Source organism: Pongo abelii, chromosome 1, assembly GCF_028885655.2.
Source record: "Pongo abelii isolate AG06213 chromosome 1, NHGRI_mPonAbe1-v2.0_pri, whole genome shotgun sequence".
NCBI classification, from domain to species: domain Eukaryota; kingdom Metazoa; phylum Chordata; class Mammalia; order Primates; family Hominidae; genus Pongo; species Pongo abelii.
In genome coordinates, this window is record NC_071985.2 from 196,696,603 (window position 1) to 196,711,372 (window position 14,770).

The 14,770-nt window shown below is 51.7% G+C and overlaps 1 protein-coding gene across 1 annotated transcript in view; it reads left to right on the forward strand.

Moving 5' to 3' along the window:
• Window positions 1-14,770, forward strand: part of GRIK3 (glutamate ionotropic receptor kainate type subunit 3) — a 238,019-nt gene that overhangs the window by 191,842 nt on the left and 31,407 nt on the right. The window lies entirely within an intron of this gene.

Consider the following 14,770-nt stretch of genomic DNA (forward strand, 5'->3'; position numbering starts at 1 on the left):
TGGGCAGCCTGGCAGAGGAAGGCCCTGGGGACAGGAGTGATGGAGATGAATGCTGTGACCTTGAGGACTGGGGGGCTTCAGCCGAAGAAGTGCACCCCAGCTCTCATGGGCTGCCTTGCTCATACTCCCAACGCCATTCCCCTTCGTACACACACAGATGCACTGGCCTCCATCTGATTCAGGGCCGGCCCCACTGGCATCTTTGATGAACTTGCTCTGGAGGAGGCCTGCGGCTTCTTGGTATCTTCTGCTCCTTTAAAAACCACCAGAGGATGCCCCAGCTATGGGGCAAGGCACCCACATGAGACACTTCACCAAATTCTTGGACACAGAGAGAAACCTGTCACTGCATTGAGTAACTCTGGGTCTAGTGGGAGTCCAGGAAGCTGAGAGCTGGGAAGAAGGGATGAGCAGGGCCTGGCTGGAAGCACCAAGGAGTCAGCCTCTTCCTCTGCCTGGGATTAGGAGAGGACTGAGGACAGCCGGGAGCCCAAGCAGGCAGGTGAGGGGGGTTAGGGGTGTACCTGGGCTTCTTGAGACATTGGGAAGAAGAGGGAGAAGCCACAGGCTGGGGACACCACCACAAGGGAGGAATCAGGAGGCCCTGGGCTCGAGTCCAAGTTCTTCCTCATTAGCTTTGTGAACAGGGGCAAGTCACTCGACCTCTCTGAGCAGTTTCCCCATCTGTAAATTGGGCATGTTGATACCCCTTCCTCACGCGATTGTTGTCATAGTGGCACAAGACTGGGCCTAGAGTAAGTTCAGTAAGAGGGTCCCTGGTAAGATGCTGTGAGCAAACACATCATAGTTCTCAGATGCCCAGGCTGTGGCCCAGAAGGTCTGGGTTCAAGCCTCAGTTTTGTTGTGTGACTGGGTAAGCTCATCAATCTCACTAAGGCTCAATTTCTTTATTTCTAAAATAGGAGTAATTGTTGCTATTGTTAGAGACAGAATCACCCAAGCTGGAATGCAGTGGTGCCATCACAGCTCACTGCAGCCTCAAACTCCTGGGCTCAAGAGAGCCTCCTGCTTCAGCCTCCTGAGTAGCTGGGACTACAGGCACAAGGCACTGCACCTGGCTAATTTTGTGTGTGTGTGTGTGTGTGTGTGTGTGTGTGTGGAGAACAGGGTCTCACTTTGTTGTCCAGACTGTTCTCAAACTCCTGGATTCAAGTAACCCTCCTGCCTTGGCCTCCCAAAGTGCTGAGATTACAGGCATGAGCCACCATGCCCTGCCTAAAATAGGAGTAATTAGCAACTACCATAGCTCCTGTGGTTGTTGGGGGAATTAAATAAGGCACGATTTCCACAGGCTTACCTGGCACACAATAAACGTGACTTGCCTTCCAGCTCAGGGCCCTCAACTTGACTGAAGCATTTTCTATCAAGGAGCTGCTGCTGAATTCAAGGACCTGATCCATACTGGACCCCTTAGATTCCTTCTCTCATTTATCCTTATAACAGCCCGGTGAGGTAGGTACTGTTATTAACACCCATTTTACAGATGGGGAGACTAAGGCAGAGAGAGATGAAGTGGTGGAGCCAGAATTTGGAGCCTCCCTGCCTCGTAGCCCTGTGTTCCAGCTTCTTCAAAGAACCATCCTGACCCCAGGGGCCAGGACAGAGGGAGGTTCATGCAGAGATCTTTGCAACCCACAGAGTACCAACCAAAGGTTTTTATGACTTCACCTCTCCAGGATGGGAGCAGGCAGCATCGGGGCCTTCGGTTAAGCCCCCTTGCCTCTGTCTGAGGGGAGCTGCCTACAGAGACCTTGGAGGTCGCAAGTTGGGAGGGAGGCTGGAGCTCAAGGCATGAAGGCTGGAGCCTGGCCCAGTGGAGTCACTTCCTAGTCCCCAGCAAATTGGGCTCCTATGGAAGTCTAATAGGAGACTCAAATGATCAAGAGCATGAACTCAAGCCGGGTTTGATTCAAACTCTTCCACTTGCTAGCTGTGCATTCCTGGACAAGTTTCTTAACCTCTCTGTGCCTCAGTTTCTGCATCTGTAAAAGGGAAATGATATTAATAGGACCTACCTCATAAGATTGTTAGGAGGATTAAGTTAACATAGTGTATTACATAGTCATCACCATGTCAGTATTTACTATTATTATTTTTATTTTTATCCTTACAACTATTCCTTGGAGGCTGGGGAGGGGGCTTCAGGAAGTCCCCTTATCTCTCTGAGCTGCACTTTCCTAACCTGACAGTGAGAATAACAATACCTGCTCCACGTTTTTCACAGCTTGTTGTGAGCCTCAGAGGAGACAACTGGTGGGGAAGCAGCTTCTAGATTGTAGAATTCAACATAAATGGAAGGGAGTGGTGTTGTCACCGTTATTAGTAATAACTATAATTATTATGGAAATTAGTCAGCAGGCCCCAGAGGCATCTCCATCTTATCCACTCTCCTGCGTTTATGAGTGGGGCTTGGAGTCTGGGGCTCTGGGTAGGCTCTGCGGCTGTCATTTGCAGAGGCAAGCTGGGCAGGGGAGAGGGAAGATCACGTGGAAGGTGGAGGCTGTGTGCGGAGTGAGTGGGGCTGGGCCACCCTCACCACTCACAACATCTCCAGTGGCCCCACAGCTTTGAAGAGCTGTTTGCAAGGGAATGTGATCAGAGAAGCCCAGCATCAGCCTGACCTCCCTAAGCTGACCCCCACTCAGCTGGGAAAAGGAGGGAGTGTCGTCACGGCCTCCGAGCAGCCAGGCGGTGCTTTGGGAAGCGCAGTATTCATCAGGGTTACAGGCCTGACGGGACATGCAGGGGACCTTGTTAAGCCCGATTCCCTACAATTGATGAGCCTATTAATCCTAGCTTGGTGCCATTTTTAATAACATCATAACCGTTTATTAGTGTCGTCAGATAATCAGTCTTCTCACTAGCCCATAGAAAGCATGGTAAAGGCTTGGCAATATTATTACTTCCTTATTAGGGATCTGAATGTAGGTATAAAGATGATGAATGCCCACCTTTGTAAGTATCTGCCCCCCGGGGCCCATTTGGAGGCCCTGGGTGGAGGCTCTGACCAGCAGGACTTAAAAAGCCCTTCCCGGATACTCCCTGCTCGCCTCTGTCCCATGCCACATGGTCTTCCAAGGGTTGCAGAGGAAGATGGGGTGGCTAGAGGACGCATCGCCTCCTGCTGACACACTTGCCTGCCCCAAGTCGCCTTGAACTATAGGGACAACAACAGACACGATCAGACAGAGCAGTGATTATTCCCTCCATCCCCCATCTCTCTTCCAAATTTTGCTCTCTCTATATTTACTGCCTGCTTGTCTGTTTCCTCTTTCAAAAATCTTCTACTCACATCCGTGCCTTAAATTATTCCCACGTGTTTTGATGACTCTGGAATCTAACCGAAATGGGTTCAAATTCTGGGTCTAGCACATTTCAGCTGACAGCAGGAAAGTTATTCCATTTCTCTGGCCTCCATTTCTGTGTCTACAAAATGGGGATAATAAAAGAGCCTCCTGCCTGGCATTGGTAGGAAGATTTAATGAGATATGGCACCAAAATGCTTCGCCAAGTTCCCGGTGCTCAGTAAACGCTCAGTACACAGAAGCCGTCCCTCTCATCACTGTTCCTTCCAGGGACAGCCTCCCTGTCTAAAGTATGTCCATGATTGAATGTGATGGTGGTGGGAGGGTGGCCCCGCAGCCGTGGTCATCCTGCCAGGCCACAGTAGTCCAGGACCTAGACCTTACCCCCACTGGATCCAAACAGGGAGCCTCGAGGAGCTGACTCACATTGATCAGACTCACAGGGAACTGAGGCACAAGCAAGGTGCCACCTTCTTACTTTACTTGGAGCATTGGCCTTTTCTGACACTGGGAGTCCCCATCTGCCATCCAGAGCTTCTGTGTCCTGGCACCAGGTGCCCAGGAGCCCACTTGGGGTGTGCAGGGGCAGAACCCCAAGAGTGGACAGCCTGGAGCCAAGAGGAGGGCTGCTGCTGGAGAAGGGGGAAAGAGGTAGGCCTTGAAGTGTCTCAGGTGCTGAACCGAGGAACTGGATTTTAATCCCGAGGGCTATGGAGAATTTGAACCCACTGAAGTGGAGCCAGGGGGTGACATCGACTTGACACTTGAGGAAGGTCACTCTGCTGCTATGTCAAACCTGAGCCAGTATGGAGGCCATCGCTGGGACCCAAGCAGGGCGAGTGCTGCTCTAGGAAAGGAGGGAAGTAGATGCACAGCCAGCAGACAAGCAGGTAGAACTGATGAGGCTGGTGATTGGTTGGATGGATGAGGTGGGGGAAAGGGAGGAGTTACGGACAAGGCATGGAATTCTACTCTGGACAGTTAAGGAGGTGATGGTGTCCTGCTCACATCAAAGGCCCCCTGGAGAAATTGAGGATTTGGGAAACGTAGTGAGGTCCATTTGGGATGTGTTGGGATTAGGGTCCCCGTAGATGGCTGGCCCTGTGGCTGGGCACTTGGAGGAAGGAGCAGGGCTGGAGGCTGAGGTCTAGGAGTCATCAGCACATCCTGCAGGGAGCCTGGGAGGTGGAGACGACAGCTGCTCAGGGAGAGCAGAGATGAGGACCTGGGGTGGGACCCTGAATGGCACAGATGAAAGGGTGGAAGCCACAAGATGCCTGGGCTGGCAAGGCTGGAGGGGAATGAAGAGAATCAGGAGAGCATGGGGTGAAGGAGGCCCAAGGAGGAGAGGCTACTAGAAAGGGGGGAGGGTCAGTGGCCGCAAGGAAGTCAAAGGAGATGAGGAATGAGCATCCACGAGTTGGCACAAGCATGACCTCCTCAGGGTACAAGGTCAGCCCCAGCAGGGTCCTTGAGTACTGCTGTTCTCAAATTTCACCCTCGGAGACCCAGGATTCTGTCCTGGCTGCTCTCCCAGCCCCCTGCATCAGAGCAAGAGGGAGGCTAACGGGGATGCATAAAAGCTCTGCAGGCCACGGGAAATTGATTCTTTTCTCTCTAAGTTGTTACATATCACTGCAGTATGGATGGCCAGATAAGAAGTTTTCCCTGCCTCATAGATGGGGCTGGACCAAGATGAAGTATGGAACACAATGGAGACAAAGAGTCATCACTGGTAGGCTTAGCATATTGTATACTTTCCTGTGGAGAAGTTGTACCACCCACACATCCGCTCTGCTTCCCAGTAACACTGAGTGCAGACCAGGGAGGGTGGCACAGCTAGAAGTGCCAATTTACCTGTGTGACTCTTCTTACCGATGGGGAGCACCTGATGGGCTAAACTTTGCTGCTGCCCCAACACCTGGCATGGGCTGGACACACACAGAGCAGCCTCGCTGAATGAGGGACATGTGGGTGAACACATGGACTTGCATGCTTTGCCCAGAGGCATGGTTGTTGTGGGGTCATGACTAGCTGGATTCCCAGCCATGGTGTGTGAGAGGAGGGCCTCATGTCAAGGCCATGATCCCATTGCCCACCGTGTCCACCATCGTCCAACTGGAAGCAGATCTGAGTTCTGGCCCTCGTGCATGGGTGTCGGGAGGAGCCTCACACCCTTGTTTGTATGGCCAGGAAATGCTCTCCCCAAGCTACCTCCTTTGGGCTGGGCCACCACACTTGCAAGTGAAGCATGCTGGGAGCTCCCCTAGGGCAAGTCAGAATCCTGGAGGGGACAGGGCAGTTGAGGGCAGGGGAAACTGCAAAGCTGGACTCTTGTTGGAGCAGCCAGGTTGCCCAGAGCAATGACTGTGGAGCCCTGGGGGAGCTCGGGATGTCTCCAGGGTCTGTCTGGGGAGACCAGGGAAGCAAGTGAGGGGTGCCGGAGGGACTTGGGGCCCCATCGAGAGTCACTGCAGAACTGTCAGTTCCAGAATTCAGTGAGCAGAGACCAGCCTGGGAAAAGGCTTGGAAAGAGCCTGGCAGGGGTCCAGGTCCGGACAAACAGGTGTAAGAGAGCAAGAGGGCTTGAGGGATGAAGGGAGTATTGGGGAAAACCGAGGTCAGAAGGAGCAGCTGAAACATGCAAGCTCCCCTGCTGAGGATCATTCCTTCCTTCATCAATTCCACGAAAGTTTATTGAGCAATGTCTCAGCCTGGGAGCCTGCAGAGCAGAGCCTGAGGCAAGGGATTATGTCATTACTCAATTAGGGGTTGTTGTGCCAGGAAGAGAATGAGGGGCAGGGGCAAGGGACGTGGAGCAGGAAGGAGGAAGGCAACACAAGGATGTGTTATTGAGCTGGTTGCCATAGAGGGTGACTAATGTCTCAGTCTGTGAGTCTGCACCCTGGAAAAACTTTACAAAGTGTGTCTCAGGACCATCTCTTGGGGTAAGCAGAGGAAGGGAAAACAGGTTTATCCACCGGCTCCTGACTCCCATGCATTCTGGGTTTGGCATGGTGGCCATGGGAACCAACTGGGATCTTGCAGCAGGGTCTATGAGAAACCACAGGGCTGGAGGCCAGAGGTGGCCAGTTGGGCAGGCGTTGAGATGCTGTCAGATTGGACCTGCATGAGGTTGGCCAGTGCCAGAGGACCTGAAAGGCTGCCTGAGAGGGGTCTCAGCCCAGCCCCAACTGATAATGTGCCAGACCTGGGGCAGTGACTAGGGAGTGAGGGTGACCCAGGCAGACATGGTCCTTACCCCCCAGGGGCAAACAATGAATCAGACAAGTGAGATTTCATTAAGATTTTGATCAGTGCTGCAACAGGAAAGATAGAGGGCTTTGGGAGTGTACCCCAAGGAAAAGGCCTCAAGCCTCCCTGAGGAAGTGACTATTAGGCTGTGACCTGAAGAATGAGGAAGAGATGTCCCAGGCAGGTCTAAGACACATGTCTGGGTGGATGGCGGAGGCTGCTGAAGTCTCCACCTGGTCAGGGCCTGGCTGGGGCTGCAGCTGAGTGCGTGGAGTCCCGGAGCACTGGCAGGACTGTGCTACGGCTAGCCCTGGACAGACAGCACCCTTGTGGACATGCAGGGGGTGGGGACGGGATTCTTTCAGAGATGGCGATAGAGATTGTGATGCATCCTTTGGAGTGGGCCCTGAAGCAGGGAAATCCCACTGAGCCTTCCTAAGAACTAGGCACGGGCTGGTCCCCGTGGGGACTCAGGAACCAGGCAGTTCTCCCAGGCTTGGGAGAGGCACACCCATCCTTTCTCACTGTCAGACATCCATCAGCTCAGGAGGCCTATGTGCCAACCACAGGGACATGACCCACTGGTTGATACTTACGAATTTTCTAGCACCTGTTCCCCATCTATTTAAATATATGTGGGCTTTTCACGGTGCCGTTTTCCAAGGTTATTGATGGCCACAGTGCTAATTGTTGAGATTGAAAGCTAGCTGGCAGGTCATCCACAGATATTCTCTCTGACTTGTTATCCCCCCGCCCCTGCTCCCCTTTCCCTGCCCCCACCAACTGCAGGATGGCACTCCTGAGACAGCGCCTGCTGGGGGATCTCTTTTAAACCTCCAGTGCTCCCAGTGACTGATTTATTCATTTCTTCAATAAATCTATCAAGTCAGGCCCCATGCTAGCAGCTGTGGATACAGCAGTGAACAAAACAGGCGGGATCCCTTCCCTGATCCTCAAGATCCTACATTCTAGTGGAAGAAACGGGCAATTATCTGTGAACATAGGAATAGATATAAATATTCAATGAGAGCAAGTGTTCCGGGCAAGGAATGTGGCTGGGTGGAAGAGCTCCCATACTGGGGCCTGGGCTGACAGGTCCTATAGATCAGAGAGCAGTGGGGAGTCACTGTGACCCATCCCAGGAAACTCTGGGGGAAGATCTTGGAGACTCGAGAGTTCGGGGCTAGCCATGCCCTGTCCCCTTCACCAGCAGCAGTCAGGGGAAGCCAGGAAGGGCATCTGGTTATGCAGCAGAAGCTGGTGGTGAGGGCTAGGTGAAGGAGGACATGGATTTGGGAAGCTGTCCGCCAACCCCAGTTATGGCCATGGCACTGTGAACTCTGGTTTCCCAGCCTCCAGGTGGGTTGGCAGGTGTGACAGGAAGATCTGTTATCAAAGACACACTACCATTGCCCCTGCTGTGTCTCATCTTCCTCCCAACTGGGAACTAGACCTTAGTTCTGGCCTGCATGTGTTGGCCCCAACCTCTGTCTGCAACGCCAGGGATGGTTCCACCCAAGCCCACTGCCCCAGCCTGGAGCAGGGCTCTTTGGAGCTGGACATGCTGGGAGCTCACCTGGGGGCAGGGGAAAGAGATGGACTCCAAAGGCGGACCCTCCCCAGACCAGCCAGGTTGCCCAGGGCAGTGACTGGAGAGCTCCGTGGAGCTGAGGATTCACCAGGACCTCTCTGAGGTGGGAATGAAGGCAGGTGAGGGCTATCGTTGCTAGGGTCCACTGATAGGTCAGAAGGAAGAAGGGTGGCAACATTCAGGTGGATTCATCAGGAGCCACAGCACAAGCAGCAGGCTCTAAACTCTGGAGAGAGGTGTGTAGGGGGCAGGATCAGGTGAACTGGTGGGAGTTAGTGCAGGGGACCCGATGCCAGAGCTCAGCTCATTTGGCTGGGGTAAGGGGAGAGCAGGACCCTTGGGGGTATTTTGATGCTCATTCTTACAGCAAAATTTGATTGAGCCCCTACTTTGTGCCAGGCTTTGTGTTACTCCCTAGAGACACATCAGTGAGTGAAACAAGCTCATTCCCCATGCTCCTGGACTGTATATCCTGGCAGAGGTCCTGGGCATCCCACAGTGACTTACAAATAAAAATTCCGTAGTGATAAAGTCACAGAGGAGCAGTGTGGGGGCTATGGGAGTGTGTAACCAGGATCTAGCCTGGGAGCAGGGGGACTCACTGCCTTCAGCTCTATTGGGCTGTGCTAGGGCAGGCCCTGCCCTGTCTGGGCTAGTACGACTGTCAGGGTATGAGGTGTGGGGAGATAACTTGCACTGAAGGGACACAGAGCCCACGGTGCATCCAACCTGGGGACCCCTATGGGGACTATGAAGCAGGGAAGACCTGCCCATCCTTCCCGAAGGACAGAGGCATAGGGATGGAACTTGCTGGGCCTCAGAAATTGGGCTATCCTCTCAGACCCAGGAAGGGTACACACATCTTTCCTCACTATTAGGCAGTGAGGCTGCTGTCAGCTCAGGAAGCTGGTGAATGAATCACAAGTACTAGTAGTTGACCTATCGGTTGACACTCATGAATGGGCTAGCACTTGTTTCCCCTCTGTTCAAATGTGTGGACCGTTCAGGGTGTTGGTTTGTCAGGTTCATGTCCAGGGCCCTTCAGGGACACAGTGTTTTCTTAAGCTTGGAGGCTGTGGCTCAGCAGCAGACACCGTCTGTGACTTGCTTTATCCTCTTGTAAATGGCCATGTGCTCTGCCAGCTCACCCAGAGGACACGCTCGCTGGGTGCCTCATCTAAACCAGCAACATCCTACTCATTCATTCCCAGAGTCTCTATGAAAGGCCTACTATGTGCCAGACACTGTGCCAGCCATGGGGCACACAACAGTGAAAAGGTGACAGGCTCTGGCCTCACTCTCCTGAGCTCAGGGTCTGGGGGGTGGAAACACCCAGAGAATCAGCCAATGCCTCTAAAATCACAACTGTGATCAGTGCTGGGAGCGACAAGTGCCTGGTGCGATGAGAACAGTCGCCAGGGAGTTCTAATTTCCTCTGAGGCTTGTGTCTGTGGAAGTGATGATTGGGCTGAGATCTGAAGCAGAAGTCGGCATTCACTAGACAAAGAGTTTGGGGAGGAAGAGGTTCCAGGTGGAGAATAGTTCATGTGCAGCATCCGGAGGTAAGAGGAGGGGCTGGATGAACATGGATCGGAGGGGCTGCAGGAAGCCTGGGAGGAAGAGAAGAGGGGAGGACAGTGTAAGAAATGTTGGAGAGCCTTTCAATGCAGCAGCCACCAGCCACACGGCGTTATTTAATTTTAAGCTTTAATTAATTAAAATTCAATTAAAGTATAAATTCAGTTCCTCAGTCTTACAAGCCACATTTCAAATGCTTGACAGCCATGTGTGGCCCACAGTTGCCATATTGGGCAGTGCAAACAGAGAATGTTTTCATCGTTGCAGGAAGCTCTGTTGGACAGCACTGGACTAGATCACGCATGACTGTAAGCAACCCTAGTAAGAATTTTTTATCCTAAGGGCATTAGGAAGTCCTGACCTACTTTAATTAGCACCATGGATAGGGATAGATTCAAAGTGGCGATTCCCACCACTTTGGGGAAAGAGCAGAAGGTGAATTCCATGATGCCACATACCAGAGATGTGGGCAGGATGCCAGCAGAGTCCCCGGGGAATAGTCCCGTATGCATGGCAGGAGTGAGGCTGGTTTACTTAGGCAGCTGTGGAAGCAGCAGAGGGACCTGGAGGTGGCAAGGGTGTACCAGCAGCTTTCTGCAGCTGCAGGGCTCCCAAGCCGGGCAACATGAAGTATATGCTGGGAAGCCCCATGGTCAGGGGCCAGAGTCAAGTTCAGGTCTCTGGGAATGCAACACTGGGCTCAGGACAAGGCAGGGTGGGTCCAGCCATGACGCTTGCTCTTCAGAGTGAGACAGGTGCTGGGGTGGGGACAGCAGCAGGCTGTGAAAGGAGTCCCATGTGTCCTGCACAGGGTGTAAGTGGCAGGTGTGTTAGTTCCCTAGAGCTGCCACACCAACTGGCCATGAACTGCCAGTGCTGGAGGTCAGAAATGAGAAATGAAGGTGTCAGCAGGGCTGGTTCCTTTTGGAGGCTCTGAAGGAGAACCTGTTCCATGCTTCTCTGCAGTCTTCTGGTGTGGCCAGCAGTCTCTGGTGCTTCTGACTTGTATCTGCTATTCCAGTCTCTGCCTCCAGCATCACACGACCTTCTCTGTGTGTATCTGTGCATCCTCTTTTCCTCTTCTTTTTTTTTTTTTTTTTTTTTTTTGAGACAGAGTCTCGCTGTGTCACCCAGGCTGGAGTGCAGTGATGTGATCTCGGCTCACTGCAATCCCCGCCTCCCAGGTCCAAGCAATTCTCCCTGCCTCAGCCTCCCAAGTAGGTGGGATTACAGGTGCATGCCACCATGCCCAGCTAATTTTTGTATTTTTAGTAGAGACGGGGTTTCACCATGTTGGCCAGGCTGGTCTCGAACTCCTGCCTTCAGGCGATCCACCCATCTTGGCCTCCCAAAGTGCTAGGATTACAGGCATGAGCCACTGCGCCCGGTCTCCTCTTTTCCTCTTCTTAAATGGACACCAGTCGTTGGATTTGGGGCCCACCCTCATTCAGTATAACTTCATTTTAACTCGATTTCATCTGCAAAAACCTTATTTCCAAATAAGATCACACTCATAGGTACCAGGGGTTAGGATTTGAACATAATTGGGGGTGGGGGGGGCATAATTCAATCCACTACATGTGGCTTGCATGGTAGAGTGGTAAAATGTTGGGCTTTGAGATCACAATGAACTGGGTCCAAGTACGGCTCAGCCACTTACCAGTTTAAACAAGCCTCCTAGCCTGATTAAGCCACCCTTTCCCCATCTGGAATGTGACGAGGATGTTGACCACCTGGCGGGGATACTGGGAAGATGGCATAGGCATAGGCAGCATACACAGTACACTGAGTCATGCTTGGCTTGTCTGATGGGGATCCCAACTAAGAGGCAGAGAACGGAGATGAGGAAGCTGGTGGGAACTATACTTGGGAATTCAAGCAGGCAGCTTCCAGCAGGGACACCAGATGCAGGCAGCAAGCTGGGAGTCAGAGGCCAGATCTCAGACCCTTGGGAGGACCCCTGTCATAAGAGAAGGCTGATCAGTGACAAGTTGTTAGAGCTGGGGCCACAGTCCCAACCCCATTCCTGGTAGGAAGATGTCCAGGTTTTAGTCTGGAGTACAAGGCAAGATTCAACCAGCAGCCAGGGCATCTGGAGACTGAGGAACAAAGGATGGAGCTATTGCAGGTTAAATTGTTCTTACCTTCAGTTTGGGGAGCTGGGGGTGTGCTAGAATGGGTGAGGCCAGGTGACCTCATGCAAGGTTAGAGGACACTGGGAGAAGGAGGAGCCAGGAGGGCCCCAACAGATTCTTGGTAAGTGGAAAGCTGCTTATGGGGATGAAGTAATGTCCTGGGAAGACGTCCTGCCTGCTCCAGAGGTTTAGAAATAGTACAGAAAGGTCCTTGGTGAGGCAGGAGGGCTGACAAAACACTTGTTAGACCAACGAAAGTGTTGCACAAGTCAGGGGTTTGATGTCGTTCAAGGACATGATTACTATAAATATTATAGCAAAGACCAAGGAGCTTCTCTCCGAGCCTCAGTTTCCTTCTGTTAAAAAAAAAAAAAAAAACCATGGGGTTGGAATAGATGTATTCCTCGAATAGACTTGATGTTCTCTCATCCAGCCCTGACAGCCTATGATTTTATGAATCATCCTCAAAGAAAACTTGCACAAGTGGGAAGAGCCTGCCAAGATTGGGCCTTTCATTCTGAGTAATGAACCGAAACAGCAAAGGCTTGACATCTGTTCCCATCTTTCAAGGGAAGTTGGACAAAATAATGCCTTTTGCAGGGAAATCGTAACTAACGGTGAAATGTAGTATTTTCTGCCTTAACCAGAAACGCAGTGGAGAACTCCAGCCTTCCTGAAGCCCAAGGGAGAACACAGATCCAAACTCCCAGTGAAGGTCATGTTGGCCAGTTGTCTTGCCACCGTAGGTGTAGAATGCTGCAAATGCCTTGGTCTCCTGACCCCCTTACAACCAAAGAGCAGGAAGAATGGCAGGGAGGTTTCGAAGGCTCTGAGAGGATCTGGGGGAAGGGCTGGCCAGAAGGCCAATCACCTGTGGCCATGTGATTAGCTTTCTCACCAGCCCTTGGAATAATCATTGGCTACAAACAGCTCAGTCCCCCAGCCATAACTCTCTTATCCAACTTGCCATCAAAAGTTGAAGGAAGATTCATCACCGCCATTGACTTTGAGGTTCTTCCCAAGAATCCACTCCATTTCCAGAGACCAGTTCCAAAGGCATTTTGAGCAATGATAACGACTTTGGAATGAGAACAGAACCTCCCAAAGCAATGTAGAGTAAAACGTCACTTAACAACAGGAATACATTCTGAGAAATGTCATTAGGCATTTTCATCGTAGTTGGAACATCATAGGCTATACTTCCACACACCTAGATGGTAGTGCCTACTACACACCTCAGCTATATGGTATGGCCTATTGCTCCTAGGTACAAACTTGTACAGCATGCTACTCTACTGAATACTGTAGGCATTTATGTATGCAAAGTTATCTAAACATAGAAAAGGTGCACAGCAAAAATAGTATTATAATCTTATGGGACCACCATTGAATACACAGTCCACTGTTGACCAAGAGAGTTAGGCAGCACATGACTGGACTTCGAAGGGGCGGGACTTGGGGATGCCAAGTTCTGGAATCAAAGACCTTCTACATCTCTCTCATGTCAACATTACAGAGAATCCTAGAACTTGAGGACTGAAAGGAACCTTTCAGGGTATCTCACTCAGGCTCCCACCCCACCGAGGGATCCTATCTACAGCCCCATGAGGGGCTCACTCAACTGGAAGCTCCATGACACCAGGGACTCGGTCTCTTGCTCACCACTCTACACCCTCTCTGATAGTTCTTTTTTTTTTTTTCTGCTTTCTTTTGTATGTACCCTGAACTGAAAGGACTCCAGGAGCTGGGGTGGCGGCAGCTTGCCCCGTTCCTCCTTCTTCTGCCTTCAGCCAGGCAAATTCCAACTCACACATTCAGACATTTACAAAAGAAAAAGCCTTTATAATAGGCTCCTCCTCCCTATCTTTCCCAGGTTCTGAAGGTCATCAAATCCTTGGACTCCAAGTGTCAGTGATGGGCTGTGGGGGCTGCCTTTAGAAGGAGAAACATTGGGTGGCAGTGTCAAAGTTGTATTTCCCAGCTGCTCCCATCCGGGAGCACCTGCAGAGCTGTCCAGAAGCTGTGATTCCATCCATACTAGCCCTTCCCTCCTTGACATCTGATTTTGACTGGATTGCTAGTTCCTGTTCTAAGATGAGTGAAGTCAGAGCTAGTGTTAGCAGGTACCCTTTAGTAAACAGTTTGATTAATGTCCATCTCCCCTACTAGACTGTAAGCTCCGTGAGGGCAGAAGTCATGTCTGTTTGGGTCAGCTCTGTATCCCTGGTGTCTGTTGGAGTTCATGACGCAATGAGTGGATGAATGGAGTTGGACCAAGTTAATGGATGGACACCTAGAGGCATTGCCTTGGAAAGGGGTTTCAGAGGGAGGTCCCCCCTTGCCAAAAAGGTCTTTAATGCTGGTTGTTAGGCCCCAGCCTCCCTTTCTGTCCTGTCCTACTTGAGGAAGGGAAGTGATAACTTAGTTCACATTCTGAGATGTAAATATCCACAGAAGCCCCAGGGGCAGCCTCTCAGAGGGGAAGGTTATTAATTAACAAATATTCCAGAGGCTGAGATGGGGCTTGGGGATGGAGAAAAGAAGCAGAGACTCCGCCCCAGCTCCAGCCGCACTCAGGAACTCACAGGCAAATAAGCAGATCAGACGCAAGGTCACATGGAGCACAGACCGCCATTCAAGCAGAGCAGAGCTGGCTTCATGGAAGTTTAGAGATGGAAGCTGTGAGGGAGGGTTTCTGGAAGAGGCAAGATGTGCAGAGGAAGGCAGACAGTGGTGGGAATGAGAGTACAAGAAGAGGACATCCTAAACAGCGTGGGATGTGCAGAACATGGGGCTGAAGGAGGGACTGTGGTAAGCAGGAAGTGGTTTCACTGGGGCCTCATGGGGGAGGATGCCAGTGGGGTCCTGGAAAGATGGGATGGGAA